General features: G+C 40.7%; 1 pseudogene; it reads right to left on the bottom strand.

The window, feature by feature from the left end:
* Positions 1-11,022: 11,022 nt before the first annotated feature.
* Positions 11,023-12,330, bottom strand: LOC123461633 (annotated as a pseudogene).
* Between the last annotated feature and the right edge of the window lie 14,393 nt (positions 12,331-26,723).

Below are 26,723 nucleotides of genomic sequence, written 5' to 3'. Positions count from 1 at the left end.
ATAGATTTTAAAATTATTTTCTCTATTTCTATGAAGAATAGTGTGGAATTTTGATGGAAATTGCATTGAGTTTGTTTTTTGCTTTTGGTAGGATGTCAATTTTTATGGTTTTAATTCTTTTAATCCATGAGCATGGGAGCTCTTTAAATCTTCCCATGTCTTCCTCAATTTCTTTCTTCAGTGTTTTAATGTTTTTATTGTAGATCTCATTCACTTCCTTGGTTAGAGATATTCCAAGATATTTAATTTTCTGTAGCCATTGTAAATAGGACTATTTTCCTGTTTCCTTGTCAGTATGTTTGTTGTTGGTATGTAAGAAGGTTACTGATTTTTATGTAATTTTCTATCTTGCCACTTTGCTAAAAGAGTTTATGAGATCTAGAGGTTTTCTGATAGAGTCTTTCAGGTCTCTTAAGTGTAACATCATATCATGTGCAAATAAGGCTAGTTTGATTTCTTCCTTTCCAATTTATATATCTCTTTTCTTATCACTTGAGCTAAGACTTAAAGTATTATGCTAAATAGCAATGGAGAGAGTGGACAACTCTGTCTTGTTCCAGACTTGAGTGGGAATGATTCAAATTTTTCCCCATTTAGTATAACAGGGACTTTAGATCTGTTGTACATAGCCTTTATTATGTTGAGATATGATCCCTCCATTCCTAGTCTCTCCAGTGCTTTAAACATAAAGGGATGTTGTATTTTGCTGAAGGCTTTTCCTGCATCTACTGTTGATTATGTGATTTCTTTCCTTAAGTCTATTTATATGATTCATTGCATTGATCAGTTTCCTCATATTGAACCCCTCCATCCCTGGGATGAAACCTTCTTGAACAAGGTGGATTGATACTTTTGATGTGTTCTTAGATTTGATTTTCAAAAATTTTATTGAGGATTTTTGGGCCTATGTTCATCTGGGATATTAGTGTATAATTTTGTTGTATTTCTGTCTGGTTTTGTATTAGTCTAATTGTTGCCTTCATAGAAGGAAGATTTTCCCCCTTTTAAATTTTGTGAAATAACTTGAGAAGCAGCTCTCGATAAAAGCTTTATTCAGCAGTGAATCCATATGGACCTGGACCTTTTTTTGTTTGGGAGGCTTTCAATTACTTAGATGTGATCTATCCATATATCCATCTATCTATTCGTTTTTTGAGGTAGTGTCTCACTCTACCAGGCTGACCTGGAATTCTATATAGTCTCTATAGTCTCAGGGTGTCCTTGAACTCACAGCAATCCTCCTATCTCTCCCTTCCAAGTACTGGGATTACAGGTGTGCACCGCCACTCTTGGCTCTTATTTATTTATTTGTGAGAAAGGAGAGAGAAAGAAAGAGGTAGACACAGAAAGAGCAAGTATGGGCATGTCAAGGCCTCCTGCCACTGCAACGAATCTCCAGACGCATGTGCTACTTTGTGTATTTGGCTTTATGTGGGTGCTAGAGAAGCAAACCCAGGTTGTCAAGCCTTGAAAGCAAGTGACTTTAACGGTTGAGTCTTCTTCTGAGTCAGCCCCTATTTTTCACTTTATGTCTAGCAAATTTTATAATTCAGTGCACCAATGTTTGGTGCATATCTTATAATATCCTCTTGTTGATTTGTTCCCTTGATGAGTATAAATTGGCTTTTTTTATCTCCTTGATCACTTTTCGTTTAAAATCCATTTTGTAAAATATTAGTATAGCCACACCTGCTTGTTTTCTATTTCCTTTTATTGGTCATATCTTTTTTCATCTTTTCAATCAAAGGTGGTATCTGTCTTTAATAGTAAGGTGGATTTCTTTTTCTTTTCTTTAACCTTGTGTTTTGTTTTTCAAGGTAGGGTCTTGCTCTAGTCCAGGCAGATCTGAAAGTCACTCTGTAGCCTTGGGCTGGCCTCCAATTCATGATCTTTTTACTTCAGCCTCCTGAGTGCTGGGGTTAAAAGCATTTGCTACCATGCCTGACCTTTTTAACTTTTATTTAAAAAAAAACAATTTCCATAAATATTAACAATATTCCATGCTTGTAATCCCCTCACACCACTCTTGCATTCTCCCTCCCAAATTCCCCTCCACTGAATCCCTTCTTTCCAACTAGTCTCCTATGTTGATGACATCAGTTTCTTTTTCCCTCATATTTTACAGGTCTTTTGTAGGTAGAATCAGCCACTGTGAGGTCATGAATATCTAGGCTACTTTGTGTCTAGAAGGCATTATTGTAAGCACTCTCCCCTTCCTTTGGCTCTCACATTCTTCCCACCACCTCCTCTGCAATGGTCTCTGAACCTTGGAGGACGTGGTAGAGATGTTTCATTTAGTGCTAAACATTCCACTGTCTCTTATCTCAGCATTTTGGTGAGTTTTGAGTTGCCACAGTGGCCACTGCCCTCTGGGGCCAAAAAAAAAAAAAAAAAAAAAAAAAACTTTAAACAAAAGTGATAGTGGCATTAATGTATAGGCATATATAAAAATATTTAGAGGGCAGGTTTGTAGTCATATTGTTTCCATTTAGACAAGATCAGTCATGTTCAGAAAGTTATTGCCATAGACAATATATCCATTTAGCAAGACAACAGTACTAGTTTCCCCTTAGAGTTTATAGCCTCCCAAGCCACAGGCTTTTCATTAGGTTTTCAGTGCTAGGCAGGAGTTCCTCCCTTGTAGGGGGCCTCAAGTTCAATCAGAGAACAGTTAGTTTCCTCCATAGCATGCCACCGTTGCACCAGTTGGTACATTTGGCTTGGCTGGCCAGCTTTAAAGCTTGCAGGATCCACTGCTGTTTCAGACCCTTTATGACTTTCACCACCAATAGGCTGCATAGGTCTTTAAGCAATCCTGACAGCTAGTTAACAGGGAGGAGGCTTTCAGCTCAGCTCCAGCTTAATTTCTCAGTGACCTGCAACCCCAGCATGTGAAGTCTCCAGCAATCCAGCCTTACTACCTAGTTATGGTGGGCAACAAAGAGCCTTGGAAATAGCCTATAATGTTTTAGAGACATAAGGGGCCTCCATGGCCAACAACTTTCAAGAAGGTATCCCACTCCTGGTACTGAATTTTTTCTAATAACAACCTATGGATACAACATTATCAACTTCCACTAGATACTTCTGCCCAAACTCATATCTATATCTATATCTAATCTATATATAATTAGCTAGCAAAGAAGTAGGTTTCCTTATGACTTACTCATAAATACTAGATTTTGATTACCTCTTCTCCCATGCTGTCCTCCATCCCCTCCCATTAGACCATTTACCATCCCCTCAGCTTATGCCATACTACTTATATATCTACTATACCCTTCCTTTAAGCTCTACCCTCTCTTCCATCCCCCAGAGCCCCTTTTAGCTTCCTGGCCTCTACTACTGACTTTTATTCCAACTCACATACAAATCTAAACATCTGAATCTAGAATCTTCATATGAGAGACAACATGTGGTATTTGACTTTCCGAGCCTGGGTTACCTAATTTAGTATAATCTTTTCCAGATCCATCCACTTCTCTGCAAATTTCATGATTTCATTTGTTGTTACAGCTGAATAAAGCTCCATTGTGTAAAGGAACCACTTCTTCATTATCCATTCTTCAGTTGAAGAGTATCTAGGCTGGTTACATTTCCTAGTTATTGTGAATAGAGCAGCAATTACCATGGATAAGCAAGTATCTCTGTAGAAATGAGTAAAGTTCACAGGGTATATGCTAAGGAGTGGTATAGCTGGGTCAAATGGCAAATCTATTTTTAGCTGTCTCAGCAGCCTCCACACGGATTTCTACAATAGCTGTACCAGTTTACATTGAAGGTGGGTTTCTTGAAGAAAGCAAATGGATTGATCCTGTTTTCTAATTTATTGGGGGAATTGAGTCCATTGAAAATCAGTTATAATTTTAAGAGGTGTGAATTAATCCATGTCAAAGACTTTGTGGAATTTTTTGTTGTTGTTGTTTTGTTTTTTTGAGGTAGGGTCTCATTCTAGCCAAGGCTGACCTAGAATTCACTATGTAGTCTCAGGGTGGCCTCAAACTCATGGTGATCCACCTACCTCTGCCTCCCAAGTGCTGGGATTAAACCTGTGTGCCACCACGCCCGGCTTGGAATTTTTTTTTTTTTTTGGTGTTTTCTTAATCTTCAATATTGCTTTCATGTCTGCTTTAGTTTTGCTTATTTTTTTTCCCCTCCTGTAGCCTCTTGAATACGTTTGTTCTTCTCTTCAGTGTGAAGTATTCCATCTTGTATTCTCTGTAGGGCTTGCCTTGTGCTCATACACTCATGTAATTGACTTTTATCATGGTAAGCTTTTCTTTCTCCTTCTATTACAAGGAATAATTTTGTTGAGTACAGTAGTTAGGTTTGGCAGCTGTGGTCTTCCAATATTTGAAATGCTTCATGCTAAACTCTTCTGGATTTTAGTTTCCATTGAAAGTTGGATGCTATTCTGATGGGCTTTCCTTTATAAGTAATGAGCTCTTTCTCTCTTGTTGCTTTTATTGCTCTTCCTTTATTTTCTGTGTTTGGTAAACTGTAATGTGATATTGGGAACTTCTCTTCTGGTCATGTCTATTTGTCATTCTGTATATTTCTTGTATCTGTATGGGCTTCCATGCCATAAGATTTGGAAACTACTTTTATAATTTTATTAAAAATATTTTCTATGCCTTTGGCCTGTAGTTGTTCCCCTCCTTGTATGCCCATAGTTATAATGTTTGGTCTTTTTAAGATGTTCCACATTTCTCTCACATGCTGTTCATATGTTTTTTTGAACTTGTCATTGATTTTGGCCTCTCAATCTCTTTTCTCTGTCTTGTCCTCAAATCCTGATATTCTGTCCTCCACATAATCTATTCTATTGGTATGGCTTTACTTAAAGCTTTTTAATTGTGTTGGCTTCATTTTTTATTTTCATTAAGCATTTATTCATCATGTCTATCTCTTTATTGTGTTCCATTTTTCCTTTCTTGACTTGACTTTCTCATTTCATTTAGTTGATCATGTGTTCTTGCAGTTCATTTAGACATTTGCTTGTGTCCACTTTGAATTCATTCATGTGTCTATTGAGTTACTTTGATTCTCTTGCATTTCATTTAGCTGTTTGTTCATGTTCTCTCTCTCTTTTAAAATATTTATTTATTTTATTTGGGAGAGAGAAAGACAGAGAGAAAGAGAGGGAATGGGTATCCCAGGGCACCTTCCTACTGCAAATCAACTCTAGATGCATGCACCACTTTGTGCATCTGGTTTTACATGGGTGTTAGGGAATCAAACCCAGGCCAGCAGGTTTTTCAAGCAAGTCTCCTTAACAACTTGGCAGTCTCTCCAGCCCTGTTCAGGTCCTTGTTAAGTTCATTGTTTATGTTTATCATCATTGTGTTTTAGAATTCTTCATCTGGACTTTCCTCTATGTAGTTCTCCTTAGATGTTTCTACTGTGGGACTAGGCATTCTTGGGGTACCTTACCTTGGTTTCTTGTGTTACATGTTTTGCATTAGGGTTTGCCCATCTGGAGATAATCCCTTTGTCTAGCAGATAATGTACCAACAGAGACTCCACTGGGAAACCCCGGGTGGGCTAGGCCCGGGACTATTCCAGTAACAGACTCCTATCTGGATTGCAAATTCACTAAGCCTTGGTCTGGACCACTCAATCTAGGTGGTATACTTGAGTCAGGGGCAGGAGCCTGTGTCAAGCCAGTGATTCTTCCTGTTCTGGACATTAATTGTGGGATATGATGGACTCCTCTAATAATGAGTTTTTCTGCTTTAAGTGTGATGTAAATTGTCAGAGTCAAGATAGTTTAGAATCCACTGAGGAGATGTGTGCAGTCCACTCTCCATAAGCAAGCTGCAGTATAGACCCTGATGAGTCAGCATCAGTGCCCCTCTGTTCCCAAATCAGATAAGTGCACCACACTGGGAGCAAGAAAGAAAAGGCCTCTCCACGTGCAGGCTCCCCATAGGCTCCCACCTGTGCTCAAGGTAGGTAGCTAGCATGCTTTCAAGAGTCCCTGTTTCCTGATAAATTTATATGTATGTGTGTATGCTTAAACTCATAGTTTCTCCAAAAAGAATATTAAAATTAATATGGTTATATTAATAACAAAGTTTTCCAGCATAAGTTATTTCAGCTTCCATTTGATATAATGAAAACACTGTGTCCTAGGTTAACCCACACTTATGAGCACAGCTCAATAGGTGAGCTGGTACCTTCCTCTGTAAAATGCCGTCATTAATTCCTGCCTAATCCAGGACTTCCTTATCACCCACAGTTTAGGAAATACAGATATCCCAGATGGCCTAGGTTTGAGTTATGATGACCAGACTTTTAATCTTGAGCAAACCACTTAACCTCTTTCTTTCTCTGCTTTATAAATATTTTTCAATAGGAGAGGTATTATTTCTATGGTTTTCCTGTAGTTCTTAATTATTATCCAAGAGAAAGTAGAATGACATTTTTATATAGTAAAAAATTACCAAATATTTGGAAGTGCAAATAGAATTCCAAACAGGTATCAATATAATGATGACATAGCTAACAAGATGGCTAAAATATACCTAATGAGAAAATAAGCAGAAAATAAAAATTAGGGTGACCGTGCAAGAGGGCAAAGAGAAAACAATCCTTGGTCAGACTCATCCATATATATATTTCAGATTTTAAAATAACCATTCTGACATCTATGGTTGGTTTTTCTTATTGCAAAGTTATAACTATGGGTGTGTGTATGGGGGGGGCGCTAATGTGCCTTAAGGCCTTGTTTATTTCCCTTTTGGAAAGTTCTCCTTGTGTTACTTAATAGACTATTTATATAATATTTGATGTATCCCTTTATCTTTGAGTATACATTTCTTTCTGATTGTCTGTGTCCCTATATAAAACTTTTAAGGCATCCTTAAGAGTCTGTAAACAACTGAAAAATCCTTAGTTTTAGGGATGGTATTTATCTATGTTTAGCCTGAAAATTAGCTTTTTGTTCCTTATAAAAGGAAATTCATGTTAGGCAAAATTTTATATCTCTTATATCCTTTTTACATAAGTGTACCTTCATCCAAATATTTTAACATATACATACATATATATATGTATATATATATATATATATTTTATTTATTTTTTTTATTTTTTTTTTTATTTTTCTAGGTAGGGTCTCACTCTAGCTCAGGCTGACCTGGAGTTCACTAACTCGTCTCAGACTGGCCTCTAACTCACAGTGATCTTCCTACCTCTGCCTCCCGAGTGCTGGGATTAAAGGCGTGTACCACCACACCCCACTTTAAAAAATTTTTTATATTATTTTTAGGAAGAGAGAGAAAGAATTGGTGCAACAGGGCCTCATCCACTGCAATAGAACTCCAGATGCTTGTGCCACTTAGTGGGCATGTGTGACCTTGTGCTTGCCCCACCTTTGTGCATCTGCCTTATGTGGGATCTGGAGAGTCAAACATGGGTCCTTAGGCCTCACAGGAAATGCCATCAACTGCTAAGCCATCTCTCCAGCCCTGCATATTCTAACATTTTGATCTAAGTTCTGTTAAAAAAAAAAAAAAAAAGCACTTGGGCTGGAGAGATGGCTTAGTAGTTAAGGCATTTGCATGCAAAGCCAAAGGACCCCAGTTCAATTTTCCAGGTCCCACATTAGCTAGATGCACAAGGGGGCGCATGCATATGGAGTTCGTTTGTAGTGGCTGGAGGTCCTGGTGCACCCATTCTCTCTCTCTCTCCCTCTTTCTCTTTCTCTCAAATAAATAAATGTAAAGTTAATTTAAAAAACCCTTTTAACAAGCATTTTATGTCCAACATCAAAAATTTTTTCCCAGTGCCCTCAATCACTAACAAGCATTCTATGTCCAACATTGAAAGAATTTTTTTCAGTTTTTTCAAACATCTCATCTCAACCCATAATTATCCATCTTTCTTATAATACTATTAAGAGAGAGTATACCAAATTGATTAATCTTATTATCCACTAAGAAACAAGCAACTATTCTAGCTTCAAAGAGTTAATTAACCATCTCATTTTTGGACATTTGTAGAGAAACAGCTTTAGCAGAAATTTAGAATCTCCTTATTGCTATGTTATCAAAAATCTCTACATTTTAAATAAAATTTAGGAAAAATGGCAGGCAGACTTATCTTATAATACCAGTATATATACCTATACATTTTCCATAACCTGTTGATTTGCAATATCTCCTGTTAATAAACTCCATGAAATACATTTATAAAAGTCATAAGCTTCTGAATAAAGGCAAAATGTAACAACTGTTTTGGGGATAATCTTTTTTTTTTTTTTTTTTTTTGAGGTAGGGTCTCACTCTAGCCCAAGCTGACTTCACTATGTAGTCTCAGGGTAACCTTGAACTCACGGTGATCCTCCTACCTCTGCCTCCCAAGTGCTGGGATTAAAGGCATGCACCACCACGCCCGGCTCGGGGATAATCTTTATTAATACCTCTAACACATTTGGAGCTGATTTTATTCAGATTAAGTAAGGCAGAATTTTATTGTCTTGCGGAAGGTTGGCCTGGAACTCAGGCCAGTTGTTTCCTCCTTTTAAGTAACAGGACCATCATAGTCATTTAAAATACTTGGCAAATTATAAGCCACCTCAGGGAGAATTTTGTTGTTTTCAATAATTCTCTATGTGGGTTGAAGTTGGCCTAGAACATAAACTCAGTAATTATATTTATGATATCATCTAACAAATCATGGCCTGTTTATATAAAAATTTGCTTCACTTATAGGCTTCAGTTAATTCTGACCTTTAAAGACAAAACAAATAAACAAAAAAGAAAAAATCAAATGCCAACAAAAGCTTCAGTAGAGATCTATTGGACTCTTTGGGTTAGGAAAGCCATACTGTAATTTATCACACATAATAAAGAAACCAAAAAGTGTTTCTAAATAACATCTTTTTTGTATAAAGCCTAAACAAAAGAGAAAAATAGGTACAATTACTAACAAGTTCTTTTTAAATCATTAAGTCATTTGGAAAACATCAAATTAAATTATGTACTTAGGGCTGGAGAGATGGCTTAGTGGTTAAGACACTTCCCTGCAAAGTGTAAGGACCCATGTTCAGCTCTCCAGATCCCACATAAGCCAGACACACAAAGGTGAGCAAGTGCAAAGTTGTACATGCCCACTAGGTGACTCAAGTGTGTAGAGTTTGATTGTAGTGGCTGAGGTGGCATGGGCACACCAATTCTCTCTCTCTGACTCTCTCTAAAATAAAATAAAATAAAAATTATGTACTTATTTATGGGCTGGAAGATGGTTTAGCAGTTAAAGCATTGCCTGAAAAGCCTAAGAACACGTTTGAATCTCCAGGTCCCACATACCCAGCTGCGCAGTGACCCAAGCGTGGAATGTTGCACATGCGCACAAGAGAGCACATGCACCTGGAGTTTGTTCACAGTGGTTGAAAGGCCTTGGCGCACCCATTCTCTCACAACCCCCCTCTTTCTCTATCTCCAAAATAGAAATTTAAAGCTGGGCCTTGAATCCCAGCACTTGGGAGGCAGAGGTAGGAGGATCACGGTAAGGTCAAGGCCACCCTGAGACTACATAGTGAATTCCAGGTCAGCCTGGGCCAGAGCGAGATCCTACCTTGAAAAACCCAAAATAAATAAATAAATAACGTAGAACAAAATAAAAATTTAAAAATTATGTGTTTATTTTTACTAAGCAATTTAAAAGTTGCATAGTTTTAAAATGTGGGGTCAGGCTATCACATTGGAGCCTTGAATTGGTGATCTTCTTGTCTCAGCTTCCCAAGTAGCTAGGACAATAGGCCTGAGCCACCAGGCCTAGCTCATTTCACTTTTTGTAATACCTGTCTGAATCAATGGTTTACAGTTATGTAAAGACATATTTGTTATAGAACACTTTGGCAGAAATTCACGGCAATGAGCAAGCACCATCAGGCAGGTCTTCTCCCACTGCGCCTCTGTATTCCCTGAGGGACAGCATGGTTACCTCCCACACCCAGCTGATACAGCTTCGGGTCTCTGCTCCATAGCAGGGAGGAGGCATGTGGCTGGGACCCAAGCCTGTTGAAGAAACCTTTCCAGCCAAGTGCCTACGCCCAGGGCTTGGCTGGAGCAGTTTCTGTCTCGCCCTCATTGAGATGGCCAGAGACCCAGGGTCTCAGGATGGCAGCTTGCTCCACTCTGGAGGCATAGCCTCAACTCTCCAATTGAACTGGGCAGAGGCTGGTACTGCAGGAGGGGCAGAGCCCAGAGCAGGAGCCTGGAGCTCCATCCTCCCACCCCCCACCCATGGGCAGCTATGTGTCTTGTGGCACAGTGGCTTGTGATGGAAAAAATAAAAAGAGGAAAACAAAAAACTTAGAAGACATTACAGCCAGCTGTCTTTGGACCCCAGCTTCCATGTGGAGTTCAGCCCTGTTAAGCATGGCTGAGGGTTGGAGAAACTCAACCAAGTGAACATTCCCTCCAAAGATGTAGTTTTGTCAACTTCACAAATGAAGCCTGCCTGATGCCATCCCAGTTTGGCCCAGGTGATAGCATGCATCAACAGGGCTCACAATCCCAGCAGGGTGGAGTGGGGCCAGGCAGCCAGAGATGCTGATATGTACCATGGTGAGTGAGGGCTACAGCAGAGAGTCCCTAGTCTGAAGGGAGTCCTGTCTGTCTGCCTGACCACCACCAATGCCATGCACCGTTCATTCCTCAGCTTAGTCAGAGATAGTGATCTTAACCTCCAGCAAGAAGAGGAAGCAAGCTAGTTCTCCCACAAGTGGAGAGAAGCAGTAGAAATACCCCAAGTCATGGTCACAGCCAGAAAACGGGCTTCCCATTTTCTCCCATGATATAATACTCATACCCTTTTCAAAATAGTCCCACCAATTGTTGCCTTATGAAACAGGTTGCTTGGGGTCCAGAAAAATCCTTGAACCCCAAATCCTAGATTCGTTTTTAATTTTTTAATGTATAATTTTTTTTTCAGAAATTAGAACTTTATTATAAACATTCCCAGATTAGAAACTGAATTTGTGTGAAGATGCTGAAACTTTTGGGACTGTATGTAAGATAAGCTTATTATAATGTATTTCACTCTCCAACACTGCAAGTTAGATCTAACAAAGGAAGTCTAAATTGCTTCATAGAAAACCAGTGAGCATAAAAATACCTGACACAAAACTAAAACAAACCCAACCAAAACATAGATTCTGCAAAGTGTTAATCCTGCAATTTAAAATAAATGGGTCTCCCAAGGGAAAATAATTCCATCACAGCAATTTAACAAAAAGCAGCACCACTCTCATAAAGGGAAATTATATGTAAGATGTAATGACGCTTTTAGAAAATGTAATTTTCATATTGGAAAACAAGCAAACTAAATACTTTGTGCTCACTGTCAGAAATTAAAGTACCTCTTGACATAGGATAGGTGGCATGAGTATCATGAAACCAAGCTCTCAAATATTTTTCAACTTAATCCCAGGAGAACCAATTGAAGAGTTTCAAAATCCAAGGGTAGACTGGTCCCAGAGCATTTCTTCCTCCGTCCTTTCTTCGCCCTGTTCCTTCTTCTCCTTTCTGCGCTTGCGGTCCTCTCTCTCAGAGGCTTCATCTCGGGTTTTTCTCTCTTTTCGAGTCTTAAGCTTTTCTGTACTGACTGGTTCAGTTTCTGTTTCTCCCTTCGGTTTCTTTCTTTGGATGCTCTTTTGTTTGTTTAAATCCACTTCCTCAGAACTTCTTTTTCTCATGCTTGGGCCGCTCTTTCTCAGTTCTTTCTCTGTCTTCTTCTAGGTGCCTTTTCCTTTTTGGATGCATATGTTTATGACTGGCATGAGAGTCGCTGGCGCTGAAACCTGAGCAGAGGTGTTTGTGAACTCCAAACTCTAGGCTGTATGAGCCACAATTGTATTCTTGCTGACTAAAGTTCAGGGGCACTGTTTTTTCTGAGAAATAGTCCCTGCTAAACTGACAGTAACCCAGAGTGTCTAGTGATAGCTTGCTGTTGTGAGCTGGGAACCGGTTCTGTACGGTTTGTGAAATACTGCATGATCTTGGATGGGTCTGGATGGTTCCAGATGAAAATCCTGGGTCAAACATTCTGTACCTGGGTCTGGAATCAGCCTCTTCTCTGTACCTACCATTTCTTAAATAGTCCTCTCTCATCCTTCTGAAAGAAGTCTCTGGCTCTAGGCCTCTGGCTTTCTGTGCTTTAATGTAATTTTCAAGTTCATCTTGAAAAGAGTCACAGGACTTGTTTGAATGCTTCATTAGGGTGACAAAAAGGGTTTTTCTTTATCAGACTGACAGCTTGGTAGAGAAATTTGATCATATTCACCCACTAGTTGCTTCAGTTTTTCAGCATGAACCTTCCCCAAAGGAAGACTGTACCATGAGGTAGGCATCTACTTTTGTCCAATATCTTATCCTCCTTCACCTTCTCCGATCAGGGGCGGGCGTCTACAACTACTGCCCCCTCCCCGCCAACGCCGCCGGCCGGGGAAGAGGCTGCGGGGGAGGTGGCGGAGGGGCAGGAGCACGGGAGGGGCAGGAGCACGGGCTGCCGCCGCCGCCGCCGCCGCGCCGAACAGGCGGGGTGGGGGAGCTTAATGTATAATTTTTATTGACAACTTCTATACTTACAGACAATAAACCATGATAATCCCCCCCACTTTCTCTTTCACAACTTCACTTTCTATCATATCCACTTCCTCTCTCCATTAGTCTCTCTTTTATTTTGATGTCATCTTTTTCTCCCATTATGAGGGTCTTGTGAAGGTATTGCTAGGCACCACATGTGAGGTCATGGATATCAAGACCAATTTCTCTCTGGACAGTTGCATTGTAAGGGGTAGTACCCTTCCCTTGGCTCTTACATTTTTTCTGCCACCTTTTCTGCAATGGACCCTGAACTTTGGAGGGTGTGATAGAGATGTTTCCGTGCTGGACACTCCTCTGTCAATTCTTCTCAGCAGTATGTTGCCTTTTGGGTCATCCAAGTGGTCACTGCCATCTGAAAAGAGAAGCTTCTTTAACCAAAAGTGAGAGTAGCATTATTATCTGAATATGAACCTTAAGTGTAGAGCTTACAGGGCAGTTTGGTGAGCATAATGTATGCATTTATCCAGACAAGAACAGGCTTTGTACCCCTAAGACTCATGACCTCCCCTGTCATAGGCTTTTGATTAAGTTTTCAGTACCAGCCATGTATTCCCTCCCATAGAGTGGGCCTCCAGTCCAATTAGAGAGAGTTGGTTTCCCCCAGAGCAGACATGCCACTATTGCACCTGTTTGATCATTTGGCCTATCTGGCCAAACTTGAGTCTTCCCATGTCTATTGTTTTCACTGTGGATGACTTCTGTCTCCCATAGGGCTGCATGCAGTGCAGCTTTTTCAGGCTTACAGTCAGTTAGTTGGTCTACAGGGAGAAGGTTTTCAGCTCAGGCCCAGCTTGATTTCTGAATGACCTTGCCACCAAGACATGTGAAGTCTTCAGCAAGAGGGTCGTCATACCATCTGTTTCTTGTGGGAAACCAAGGGCCTTGGCAATAGCCTGTATTGTTTTGGGAGGCAATGGAGACCTTCCTGGCCAACAACTTACTGGAAGGTGTCGCATCCCTGGCACTAAAATTTTCTAGTAACAATCTATGGCTTCTAGTTGTGCCATTATCCAAAAAAGCAGACTTTCATATGTCTTATTCAGAATGTATTGAATTTTGATGGACCCTCCCCACTCCCTTCTTTTACTCAATCTCTTCCCCTGGCCTCTCATAGGCCTATCAACTCCCTGTAATCTGTTCTTCTACTTACATATATAAAATACCATCCCCTTAAGTCCTTCCCTCCTCTCCCTCCCATATAGCCTTTTTCTAGCTTACTGGACTCTGCTACCAATTTTTAGTTCCAGCACAGACAAAAGTCTAAACATTCATAGCTAGGATCCACGTATGAGAGAAAACATACAAGGTTTAGCTTTCTGGGCCTGTGTCACCTGACTTACTATCATCCTTTCCAGATCCATCCATTTCCATGTACATTTCCTAATTTCATTTTTCTTTACTGCCAAATAGAACTCCATTGTGTAAATGTACCACATCTTTATTCTTCATTCATCTGTTGAGGGACATCTAGGCTGGTTCAATTTCCTGGCTATTATGCATAGAGTGGCAATAAACATTGTTGTGCAAGTATCTCTAAGGTAGTGAGAAGAGTCATTAGGATATATGCCTAGGAGTGCTATAGCTGGATCATATGGTAAATATATTATTAGCTGTCTCAAGAACCTCCACACTAATTTCCACAATAGGTGTACCAGATTGCATTCCCACCAAGAGTGTAGAAGGGTTCCTTTTTTTCTGCATCCTCACCAACATTTATTGTCATTTGTTTTCTTGATAGTAGCCATTCTGATAGAAGTGAGATGGGATCTCAAAGTAGTTTTAATTTGCATTTCCCTCGTGGCTAAGGATGTAGAACACTTTTTAAGATGTTTATATGCCATCTGTATTTCTTCCTTTGAGAACTCCCTATTTAGTTCCATAGCCCATTTCTTTCTTTTTTTTTTTTTTTATAAAATTTTTTATTTATTTATTTGAGAGAGACAGACACAGAGAGAAAGACAGATAGAGGGAGAGAGAGAATGGGCGCGCCAGGGCTTCCAGCAGAGGGAGAGAGAGAATGGGCGCGCCAGGGCTTCCAGCCTCTGCAAATGAACTCCAGACGCATGCGCCCCCTTGTGCATCTGGCTAACGTGGGACCTGGGGAACCGAGCCTTGAACCGGGGTCCTTAGGCTTCACAGGCAAGCGCTTAAACACTAAGCCATTCCTCCAGCCCCATAGCCCATTTCTTAATTGTGTTGTTTGACTCCTTATTGTTTTGTTTTATGAATTCTTTGTTTATTCTGGATATGAATCTTCTGTCAAATGTTTAGCTAGCAAAGATTTTCTACCATTCTGTGGGTTGTCTCTTTGCTCTACCAGTATCCTTTGCTGTACAAAAGCTTTGTAATTACATAAGATCCCAGTGGTTGATTAGTGGTTTTATTTCCTGAGCAATTGGAGTTATATTCAGAAAGTTATTGCCTATGCCAAGATGTTGATAGGTCTCCCTTACTTTTTCCTCTAGAAAAGTTTCATAGTTTCAGGTTTGATATTAAGGTCTCTTATCCTTTGGACTTGATTCTTATGAATGGAGAAAGACAAGGATCTATTTTCACCCTCCTGCATATAGATATCCAGTTTTCCCCCAGAGAGGCTGTCTTTTCTCTAATGAATATTTTTGCCAAAAATCAGATGGCTGTACCTGCCTGGATTAACATCTGGGTTGTCTATTCTGTTCCACTGATCTACATGTCTGTCTTTGTGCCAGAACCATGCTGTTTTGTTATGGGTTTATAATATAGCTTTAAATCAGGCATGGTGATGCCACAGCCTTATTTTTGTTGCTCAGAATTGTTTTGGATATTCAAGGGTTGTTTTTTTTCTGTACTTCCAAATGAATTTTAGGATTGGTTTTTCCTCTTTCCATGAAGAATGCCATTGAGATTTTAATAGGGGTTGCATAAAATGTGAGACTACATAGTGAATTCCAGGTCAGCCTGGGCTACAGCGAGACCCTACCTCAAAAAACAAACAAACAAGCAAAAAAGTAAAATGTAAAGTAAATTTAAAATTTAAAGTAGAATTCCTCAATTTGACACCCTTTATTCAAATATTACCCCAAATAAGGCAATTTATTAGTTAGGGCTCCTCCCTGAACTATTTTAATTGCCAACAACAAGTAAACTAAACATTTCTACATGTTAAAATTTCCCAGAGCAGTTGCAGAAGGTTACAGAATATACTTTAAATGGCAAAAAGCCTTTAATAGCCTAACGAAAACACTGATCTGCTATCAACAAATTATGTGAGCACAAGGGACTTGCAGTCTGAGTCAACAGCACAGTTTTCCTTTGAGGAATGTGAATAGTGATGTTATTTAGAAAACCAGGGCTCTTTTTCATTTGCTTTCTTAATAAACCAAGGTGGTACTATAATTTGAGTACTGGCATTTTATTGTATTTTACTTTAGAAGTTGAATGCTGGCATTGAATTGAAACACTTGAGCTCTCACAGTGTTCTTCCACGTTAGCACAAGACTTGTGGAGCATAGGATGTGCTACACAGATCACTGGAATTCAGTGACTTAGGTGCTAGCCCGAACTGCCAATAACTTGCTGGCTTTGGTTGAAATATAGTTCATTCATTGTCATCCATTTGATAAAAGACTAATTCTTCTCCAAACGCCTGGCACTATTCACAGGAGAGTGGAGTCATACCTGAGGGGAATGAGTAGTTCCGTTTCTGAATGTGTGAACTATATTCTGGGGCAGGAACGTCATCAGGGGGTTCATGGCTTTGTTCAGTGGCTCTTAACACTAAGACCCATTGACACCATTTGGGCTGCTATTTCGCTTTCTGAGTTTTATTTGTGTTTATTCTCCAGTTTATTTTATTATTTAAATTTGTTCTTAAGTTTACACAGTAACATTCGCTGTTTTATTGGTGTCCAAGTGTGCATGGTTTGGCACATGGGTGCAGTCACATCAGTGTGAACACAACCAATACTTAAACACGTAATATTGTTTCTCTTCCTAATGCCATCATGCTGCCCTCTCTAATCCAGCTAACCGGCAGCACAGAGCTATTAACCATGAGACATCCTATGCCAAGCAAGGTAGAAGGCAAATATTGACAACTAACAGTTGTCCTCTATCCTACAAAGCACACCATTACACTATACACCTCCACACACCTCTGTGCACATGAACACGCATGAACACGCACATGCACACACACACACACACACACACACACCAATAACTATAATACCAGCTGTAACCATTTGTATCTCAACATTACACTAACTCAATATAATTTAACAAACATTAACAAGATACATATTATATTTCCATCACTGAAAAGCATTCCTTAATCTTAATTTAAACTGAAGTAACCAATTAAACAGAGTCCTCAAGTTAAAATTTTTTTTTTTTATTCTATGAAGGCATTTGTTTTACTGCCTTAGGCCGTGAATTTGCTTTCTCCCCCCCCCATCATAAAAATAGTTTCTTAAACCTTTTGAAATGAAAACAGCATGGAGAAGTAGGAAATAATGGGTCTGATGTGTGGAAAGTGATTGCACAGGGTTGCCTGGCAATGCCAGTGAGCAAGGAAAGAAACACAAGAACACGGCATGCGATGGTGAGGAGAGCTCAGGCTGGGGTGGTCTTCAGAACTGAGCCATCAGGTGAGGTGGTGGAGAGTTCCTAAGTGATCAAGTATGTCAGCAGCCTTGTAAGAGGGGATAGCCTGGGGAGGGGATGGCTACCTACTTAGGGAGAAACTAAAGCACAAAATAAACATTTTTTTTTTCTATTTGAAGAGAAAAGGAGGAGTTACCTGACAGGTTAGGGGAGGGATAGAATATTGGGGACAGGGGTCTTCGCAGGGTAGGGAGGGTAGGTAGGGAATTGTACAAAAGTTAAGACAACATGAATCAGATCTAAGTGGGGAGAGAGGACAGTCTGGACAGTAGGTAGAAAAAGCTTAACATTAACCATGGATTCTGGCTGGTAAATCCCAGGCCCAGAATTGGGTTGCCCTCCATAATAAGCTGTTTGTCAGAGAGACCCATCAGGTCACCAAAATAGTGTAGGCCATTGTCAAAACACATGGTTACCTGCAAGAGCTAAAAGATAAGACACTGTTGCTAGAGATACCACAGGCTGTGGTCACAGGACATCAGCATACCATGCTGGAGCTGAACGGGAAACTAGCTCCCCCCAGCTAGCCTTCATAGTGCTGGAGAGCCCCGCGGGAGCTACTAGAGTACAACGGTCACCAACAGCATGACTAAGCAGGGGACCCTGAAGACTGTGAAATCAACCAACTGGACAAGAAATACACACTTGTGCAATAGTGGGACTTAGCCTCTGTGGGTAAGCAACTGTTCTCTGATTGGACCTAAGGCCCACTCAGTGGGAGAGAACTCATGGCCGGTATTGGAAATCAAGTTAGAACCCCATGGTCAGGAATCTCAGACTTCAGACAGAAGCACATACTGCTCTCTGGAGAAGAGTCAGCTTGCACACCAAAGAAAACTCTCAAATAAATTTGCATACCCCCTTTAACCCAACTGCTCTCACTCTTGTTTGAAGAATCTGCTTTATTTTACAGATGACAGAAAAAATGAAGGAGAACCAATATCCATCATCAAGAAGATAGCTGACTGCTTACCATGAGATGTACTACCTCTACCACATCTGCCAGGGCCCAGGAGAAATTGTAGAGGAAGTGGTGACATAAATACTGCTCTCACTGTTAATCTGACAACCAGTTCCAGGGTGATGGTGACAGGTACAGTGATTAATCAAAACCTATCAAAGCAAAAACCCAGAGGCTACAGAGAGCTCAACACTAAATCAGACTGACAATAGGCCTGTCATGGCTCAGGGAACACTGTGGAAGAGGGGGTGGAAAGGTAGGAATATACCATCCCCCTGCTACCCCACAGGGACTTAGTCCTTCATGCCCCACAGTGAACACCATAACCGCACTGAGAAGGGCCCCCCCCGAGGGTAATAGGAGCAGGGTGAGGGGATAAAAAGAGTATAACCTGTTATGATTTATATGAAATAAAATAAAATAAAAAGTTAAACAAAAAGACTAGTGGGAAGGGGAAGATGAAAGAGGTAGGTGAGAGAGGCATTCAGAGAGTAATTCCATCTTATAATAATACTTGCATGAAAATGTCCTTATGTAACAAAGTACCATGTGTACTGGATATATACAATGAAAAATTTTAGAGGAAATAAATTGAGCAAAATATCTGGACATGTGATTATACTCCTAGCATACATTTTAAGTATAGATTCCTTAAGGCAAATATTATCTTCTGTTTAATTCACTAATAAAACCTGGGCTATTAGAAATACAAATGCTTAAATATTTTAAGTGTTAAATACTTATTGAATGAGTAAGTGAATGAATGTATTTAAGGAATATTAGAGTACATGATATGAGTAAAATATTCAAAATTATTACAATAATTTATAGGACTATGTCCTCTAACTACCGTAAATGGTATTTAATAAACATTCTCCTTGTTTCCTGTGAATAAATAAAAGCAAAGAGAAATGAAAAAAATATTTTAATTAAAAGAACAGTTTATTTTAAAAATATTATTTGAGACAGAGAAAACGGGAACTTCTGGACTTCCTGCCACTGTAAACTAACTCCAGATGCATGTGCCACTTTGTGCATCTCTTTTATGTAGGTACTGGGGAATCAAACCTGGTTGTTAGGCTTTGCCAGCAAGTGCCTTTAACTTCTGAGCCATCTCTTCAACCCTTTCTATCTTAGGACAGCATGAGACTACATTGTGAATTACAGGTCAGCCTGGGCTAGAGTGAGACCCTACCCCCCAAAAAATAAAAGCCATATTATGACTAAAATGAAAAGCATTCTCTATTCTCATTCCTATACTCCATAGACAGATGCTGGAAATACCTTAGCATATAATCCTTCAGATATTATATAGAAACATGTAGGTTGATACCTAATTATAGTTTGTGCATCCTTATATATGCATACTTATTATATATTGGTTCCGTAACACAAAACTGTGTTAAGCACACTTGGCATCTAGCTCTTTCTTGAGATTTCCTTTCCATAGCAGTGTGCTACAGAGGAGTCTGTTCCTTTCCTTCTCCCAGTACAGCTCAGGTGTGGCTGGTATGCTCAGCCTCTGGCCCAACACCTTTAACTACTAAGCTAGTTCTGACTGAGACCACAAGGCAAAGTGGCTAGCAGAAAGGCCACTTGCGCTGCCCATTGCCCCATATCTGCACCTCCAGACTGAGGACTGACTTCAGCCCCCTTGGACATTTTCTTCTTCTCTGGCCTATTGCCTCTCCTGCAGGTCATCAACAGCAAACTCAAGTGGCTACTGAAGCTCAGCAGGTCCAGGAGAGTGAGGCTGAGTTGAAGTCCGGTCAGGACTGGACGGTGCTGGGCTTATCTGGAGAACAGAAAGAGCACTCCTTTGTCAGAAGAAACCATTGCCAGATCACTCAACTTCTAAGAGAAGCCACAAATCCGATTTTTTTTTAATTTTTCATTTATTTATTTGAGAGCGACAGACACAGAGAGAAAGACAGATAGAGGGAGAGAGAGAGAATGGGCGCGCCAGGGCTTCCAGCCTCTGCAAACGAACTCCAGACGCGTGCTCCCCCTTGTGCATCTGGCTAACGTGGGACCTGGGGAACTGAGCCTCGAACCGGGGTCCTTAGGCTTCACAGGCAAGCGCTTAACCACTAAGCCATCTCTCCAGCCCCACAAATCCGATTTTTGAATGAGAAAATCATTTCATTATTCAAATGTTGATGGCAAAAATTTAAGTGTATTTTGTTCCTTATTTCTCATTTCATTTCAAAGTAAATTATGTTTTAGAATAATTTTACATCTACTGAAAAAAATGGCAAAGTTAGTGCAGAGAGCTCTTAAACATCCCACACTTGAATTTTCCTATTTTATCATAATGTTTGTCATAATTAATAAGCCAGGATTGTTCTATTCTTATTAGTAGTTTACTTACACTTGTTTAATTTACCCAGTGTCTCATGTTACAGTGCCATGTAACACGTAGGTGTTATTTCTCCAGCAGTCCCTCTCCAGTAAAGTTTCACGAGTGTCCTTTGTTTTGTTGTTTGATATCCTGAACGTGTGGAGTAGCACTAGCCAAATGCTCCATAAAGTGTCCCTCAGTGGACAGTTCAGGTATTTCCCCCACAATGAGACTGCAGCTATGGAGTTTTAGGAAAAAGACCATAGAGGTAAACTGCCATTCTCTTCACATTGTGTCAAAGGGACAGACTGACAATTAGACTTCTCACTGTTGACGTTGACCTTGATTGCCTGGGGGAGATAATGGTCTCCCTCTCCACTGTAAAGTGACTTTGCCCCTTTCCCATACTGTTCTCTGTGAAAGGAAGTCACTCTATACAACACACACTTGACGAGCGCATCGCTAAATAACTTCCATGAGCCTCTGCCTTCTTATCTACAGCTTTGATTTCTGAAGTTTCAATGACCTGTAGCTAACAAAAGTCTAAAAACGTTAAGTGTAAAATTCCAGAAAAAACCCAATTCATAAATTTAAAATTACATGCCATTTTGAATAGCATGATGAAATCTCCTGTTTTTCGATTTCATGTAGCTCAGGGCATGACCCATTCCTCTGTCCATCATTTTTGCACTGTGTACGGGCTACCTGACTATCAGTTATTTAGTAGCTGTCTCAGTTTTCAGAATGACTCTCTTGGTATCACAGTGCTTGTGTGCAAGCAATCCTTATATGGTAGCTATCACCATGTTACCATGCCTCCTTCATCACCTAATCACATAGGTGTATCATTTTCCATCATTCACCAAAAAGGGGTGAATGTACAATATATTTTTACAGACCACATTCACATGTTTTATAGAATGTTATTATGGTTTTCTGTTTCATGATTAGTTAATAATGTTCATCACTTACTGTGTGTGGTCTATAAATTCGACTTTACTATAGGTGTGCATATACAGAAGAAAGCTGAAGGCTCAGTACTATCTGCAGGTTAGACGTCCAATGCAGGTCTAGAAATATAGTCCCTGTTGATAAGGGAAGAGTACTGTATTTGGAGTTCTTTTCAGCACAGCCTTCCATAACCAACTCCTGTTGTTGCAGTCCGGTTCTCATTGCTGGTAGAAATCACCCAACCAAGAGCAGCTACTGGGAAAAAGAGATTTATTTTGGCTTACAGGCTCAAGGGGAAGTTCCACGATGGCAGGGAAAAACGATGGCATGAGCAGAGGGTGGACAACACCCCCTGGCCAACATAAGATGGACTACAGCAACAGGAAGGTGTGCCAAACACTGGCAAGGGGAAACTGGCTATAATACCCATAAGCCCGCCCCCAACAACACACTCCCTCCAGGAGGCATTAATTCCCAAATATCCATCAGCTGGGAACCTAGCATTCAGAACACCTAAGTTTATGGGGGACACCTGAATCAAACCACCACAGCTGTCTACCTTTTGAGCTTCAACCCCATCTTCTTCTCTTCTTCAACCCCATCTTCTCCTACTACAGTTTCATGGTGCAAGTCCTACAAAATGTCATTCTTTCTCTTGTCTTTTTGCTTTATTATTGCCACTCTCTATGTGTGGATATAATTTGTCACTCTGAACTTCCCTTTGGCCATCAAGATTATGCAAGTATACTTATGTCTACTATATGATGGTCTACTTTATGAAGTTCTCCCAGAATGCCATCATTTACATTATGGAAATTTCCTGTCAGTCCCCAAATACCCTGAGCATGACACCAGCATGACATATGATCGATCTGTGTATGTGTGTGCATGTGTTTGCACATATGTGGTGGGGAGAAGTTGACAATGGGTGTCTTCCTCAATTACTTTTCATCATATTTGTTGAGATAGGATCTTGCCCTGAACTTAGCCCTCACTGATTTAAAGTATTCAGCAAGCCCTGGGATCTTCCTGTTTCTGACCCTCAGAGCTGGGACTACAGGTGTCCAGTGCCACACCTGGTTTTACATGGTTGTGGCAAACAGGAAAGCACTTTTCTCCCTGAGCCATTTCCCCAACTCCCTTCACTTGCCTTTCTATCCCCTATGTCTGCAGAATGTATTGATAAACACGTAGTAAATGTTTTGGATGAATGATAAATAAAAAATGTTCAGAATTGTAGGTACCAGATTTCCTTTGTGAATTTCTAGTCTTCTGGTCTTGTCAAAAGTCATCACATTCTGTCTTCTATTACAGTTGTCTGGTGCTTGCCATTTTAGTAACTCCAGTGCTCTGAGGCTAGGGTCACATTTTGTTTTTTTCTGTAGCTTCTAGGTCGGTGTCCTGCATACAATGGGTGTTTAATAAATATTGCTGAATGAACGAGCGAATTGAGGAACAAAGAAGTGAGGCTGCAAACATCATTGATAAGGATGAATCACACAAGAAAGGAAAGTACAAGATCAATGGCAGAATTTTCAAAATAAATGTAATAATTTTTGGTGCATTATTGTCAATATTTTATCATCACAAGTAACTTATCGCACCTTAAAATATTTTTATTTATTATTTGGGAACAAAGTAAAAGAGGGAAAGGAGAAAGAATAGGCATGCCAGGACCTGCAGCTGCTAGCAAACTCCAGACATACGCACCACTTTGTGCATTTGGCTTTATGTGGATGCTGGGGAATCGAACCTGGGCCATTAGGCTTTGCAGGCAAGTACCTTAACCACTTAACCATCTCTCTAGCCCCAAACTTTTATTTGGGTAGAGAAATTAAAAACAAATAACCCTGCTAAATGAATAAAATACTTGACTTCTCCTCAATAACAGAAAGGAGAAGAATTCAGCTTTGGGATGGGCTTTTTCACATAAAGATACATTCCACTGCAATTTTGTATTACTGTGTAACACAAAATATGTTTCTTCCTACTTTTTAATACCCAAGACAGCTTAAACCATATACTTAGTATTTGTCTTTGAGACAGGGTGTTACTATGTGTCCCAGGCTAGCCTCAGACTAAAGCTACTCCTTCCTGTCCCGTGAGCTTCAGAGTGTTGGCATCACAGGGAGTCGTGTGCTGCTACACCTGGCTTAAATCCATGATTTTTTAAAAATAGCATTTTCCTCTACATATACTAAAAGATGTTTTTAAGTGTTTCCTACTAGAAAGAAGTGAACCAAAAGCAACCTTTTTCCGATTATTTTGAATCAGGGTGTCTCCACAGTCCAAACTGGCTTATGATGGCTTATGAACTTATGATGTAGCCTATGCTGGCCTCAAATTTATATCAATAGTTCTGCCTTAGCCTCCACGTGCTGGGATTACAGGTGTGAATCAACGTGCCTGGCAAAACAACCATTTTAAAAGATAATAAAATGTCCTTACAGCAGGATATATTGCTGTTTCCAACACTAAATTCTAACCCCCACCCCCCGGAAAAAAAAAGAAGCCTCATTCTGAATTAGGAGAGAATTTAGCATTTAGCAACCCTTTTCCCTCTCACCGGAAAGTAAATTATATGGATAGCTCTCAATTAGTATTTGACTAGAATGACCTGTAGAGGGCGTCCTTGCACCAAGAGCCATGTAGGTTTGAGCAACACTAAGGGAGAAAAATCTTCAATGAAAACTTCAAGCTCCAAGTCAAAGAAAATGCCTGTTGTGTTGTGAAATTATTGTCTTTTTTTTTTTAACTAAGTGACACCAGCATTACAATATTAAATGGTTTTAAGGTTTGCCTAAGGCACTAAAACATTACATAAATGAGCTCATTCAAACAAAATATAACATTAGAAAAGTGGTCATTTGTGAGTCTTATGAGGTTTGGGATTTTTTTTTTTTTAAATTTTTTATTTATTTATTTGAGAGCGACAGACACAGAGAGAAAGACAGATAGAGGGAGAGAGAGAGAATGGGCGCGCCAGGGCCTCCAGCCTCTGTAAACGAACTCCAGATGCGTGCGCCCCCTTGTGCATCTGGCTAACGTGGGACCTGGGGAACCGAGCCTCGAACCGGGGTCCTTAGGCTTCACAGGCAAGCGCTTAACCGCTAAGCCATCTCTCCAGCCCCTTTTTTTTTTTTTTAAGAAAGGGTTTCATGTAACCCAGGCTGGCTTTGAATTTGTTATGTATCAGAGTCTTATGGAAAATGTGAACATAGTTTCGGCATCCTAGATAGGGCACAGACCAAAGCACAATTGCACCAAAATCAGTTTTGGATGAACCAATGAGTTTATTGGGCTTACTTTACAGGAGCGTGGGTGACTCAGACACAGCTGTGTCCTGAAAAGCCCACCCTGGCCTAGGTGACGACTCGGGAGCTGCGTCTCTGGAGCACACTGCCCAGCCTGCGGGCAGCTCAGGTCAGCAGTTAGTCTCCCCAAGCGGTTGTGTGCCCTTCGCATAGCCTTGGGGGAAGTGTCTTGCAACCTTTTCCTGGGATTGGTTGGAATGTTTTACTTGAGAGAAAATTGCTACACAACACCATCAGAGTTCACCCTTCAACAGTTGTTTACCATTCCTATAATCTTGGGGAGTGGACACATACCTTTTAAGCTTCAGCTGTCCCAGCCTTGTTGACCTCCCTCCTTCTTCCTCCCTTTTGGAGGGAGTCTTTTAATTTGGAGGAATCTGCCATGCAAAGGATAACAAAAAAAAAAAAAAAATCTGTCATGCAAAGGATGACCTTGAACTCCTGATCTTCCTGCCTCCACCTCTCAAGAGCTGAGGTTACAAGCTTGTACCACCACAGCTAGCTGAAAAAAAATGGTGGTGGGTGTGTGTGGGTGCGTGTGCGTGTGTGCACACGCACCCACAAACGCTTGTTTGTGGTCATGCACATGCCATAGGGTATGTGGAGGGCAAAGGACAACCTTGGAGAATCAATCCTAACTTTCCACCTTGTTTGAGTCTCTCTCTCCCTCCTTCTGGCCCAAGGGCTTCAGGCGGTTGACTCTGCCTCCCATTGCTGTGGCCACATCCGGATTATAGACACATCTGTTACTTGTATACAGTGTTATGTGGATTCTGGGGATCTGAATTCTAGTCCTCAGGTTTAAAGTGCTTTTAACCACTGAGCAATCTCCCAGCTTTTAAAGGAAGAATGGCTGTCAAACTTTGGAGGCACAGCACTTATTTGTCATTTAATTTAATTGTCTTAATCATGATTTACTTATAATAATGAGGGATTCTAAGTAGCTAGTAAAATGAACTGTACCTGTCTCAAAAACTTGTGAGGAATAAGCAAGCACTAGAAAGAACTTAAAAGTTTAGACACCGCGAACTGAGATCAATCATCAAATAACTTCCTGTGTGATTTCTCCTTTCTGTCAGTTGGATAGCTAGACAGACTTCATAACTGGGAACGTGTGTTCTATTCTTTCTAGTAACTTCTTGAAACCTAGCATTTATTGAACTTGCTGCATGCACGTGTCCAGCTTCTCTGTGGTTTCTGTTTGCTTTGCTCTATTGAGATGCCCACTGCTATACAAAGGACTGAGCGACGGGGCCATTCAGTCGCAGACACTCCTGAAGAACAAAGGTAAGCAAACACGGCTTTTCCTGGGTGGGTGGGCGACGCTGACGTTGCATTGACGTTGTCCTCACTCTCCATCGCCAATAATAATAATAATTAAAAAAAAAAAAACTCCACCAATGTGAAGATGGTTTTGATTTTCGGGACGCTCTACCTTCAAGAGGTGAGGCACACTTGTCATCCAGCGCCCAAGAAACTTTCAAGGCGCTGCCGGGTTATCAGGAAGACAAACCACGCCGCAGAATGAATGTCCCGAGCCAGGCCAGCACCCCGCTGGCCGGTGAGACTCGATGGGAGCGCGCAAACTGTCTACGTAGCGCAGGACGGAGAAGATCAGAGTTTGGGAACAGGGAGAAAATATTTAAGCAAAAAGGGACAAAAGGTGGAATGTGTGCCTTCAGTTAGTGCCGGGGTGGACACAGGAGTAATCACCACGATCGTCGACGGGCCACTCACCGCCCACCTCCGCGGCCAGTACTCCTTCTGGCCGGAGGAGGGAGTGAGCGCGGACCCCGGGATGCCACTGAGGGCGCTGGCGGTGCGTCCCCACCGCGCACCCCACCTGGCGCCGGCAGGGGGGCGTGGTCCCGGGTCCGCAGCCCCGCCCCGCGCCG

Source organism: Jaculus jaculus, chromosome 6 (assembly GCF_020740685.1).
Source record: "Jaculus jaculus isolate mJacJac1 chromosome 6, mJacJac1.mat.Y.cur, whole genome shotgun sequence".
NCBI lineage: Eukaryota > Metazoa > Chordata > Mammalia > Rodentia > Dipodidae > Jaculus > Jaculus jaculus.
The sequence above is the reverse complement of the archived record's forward strand: the minus strand, read 5'-3'. Positions and strand labels throughout refer to the sequence as shown.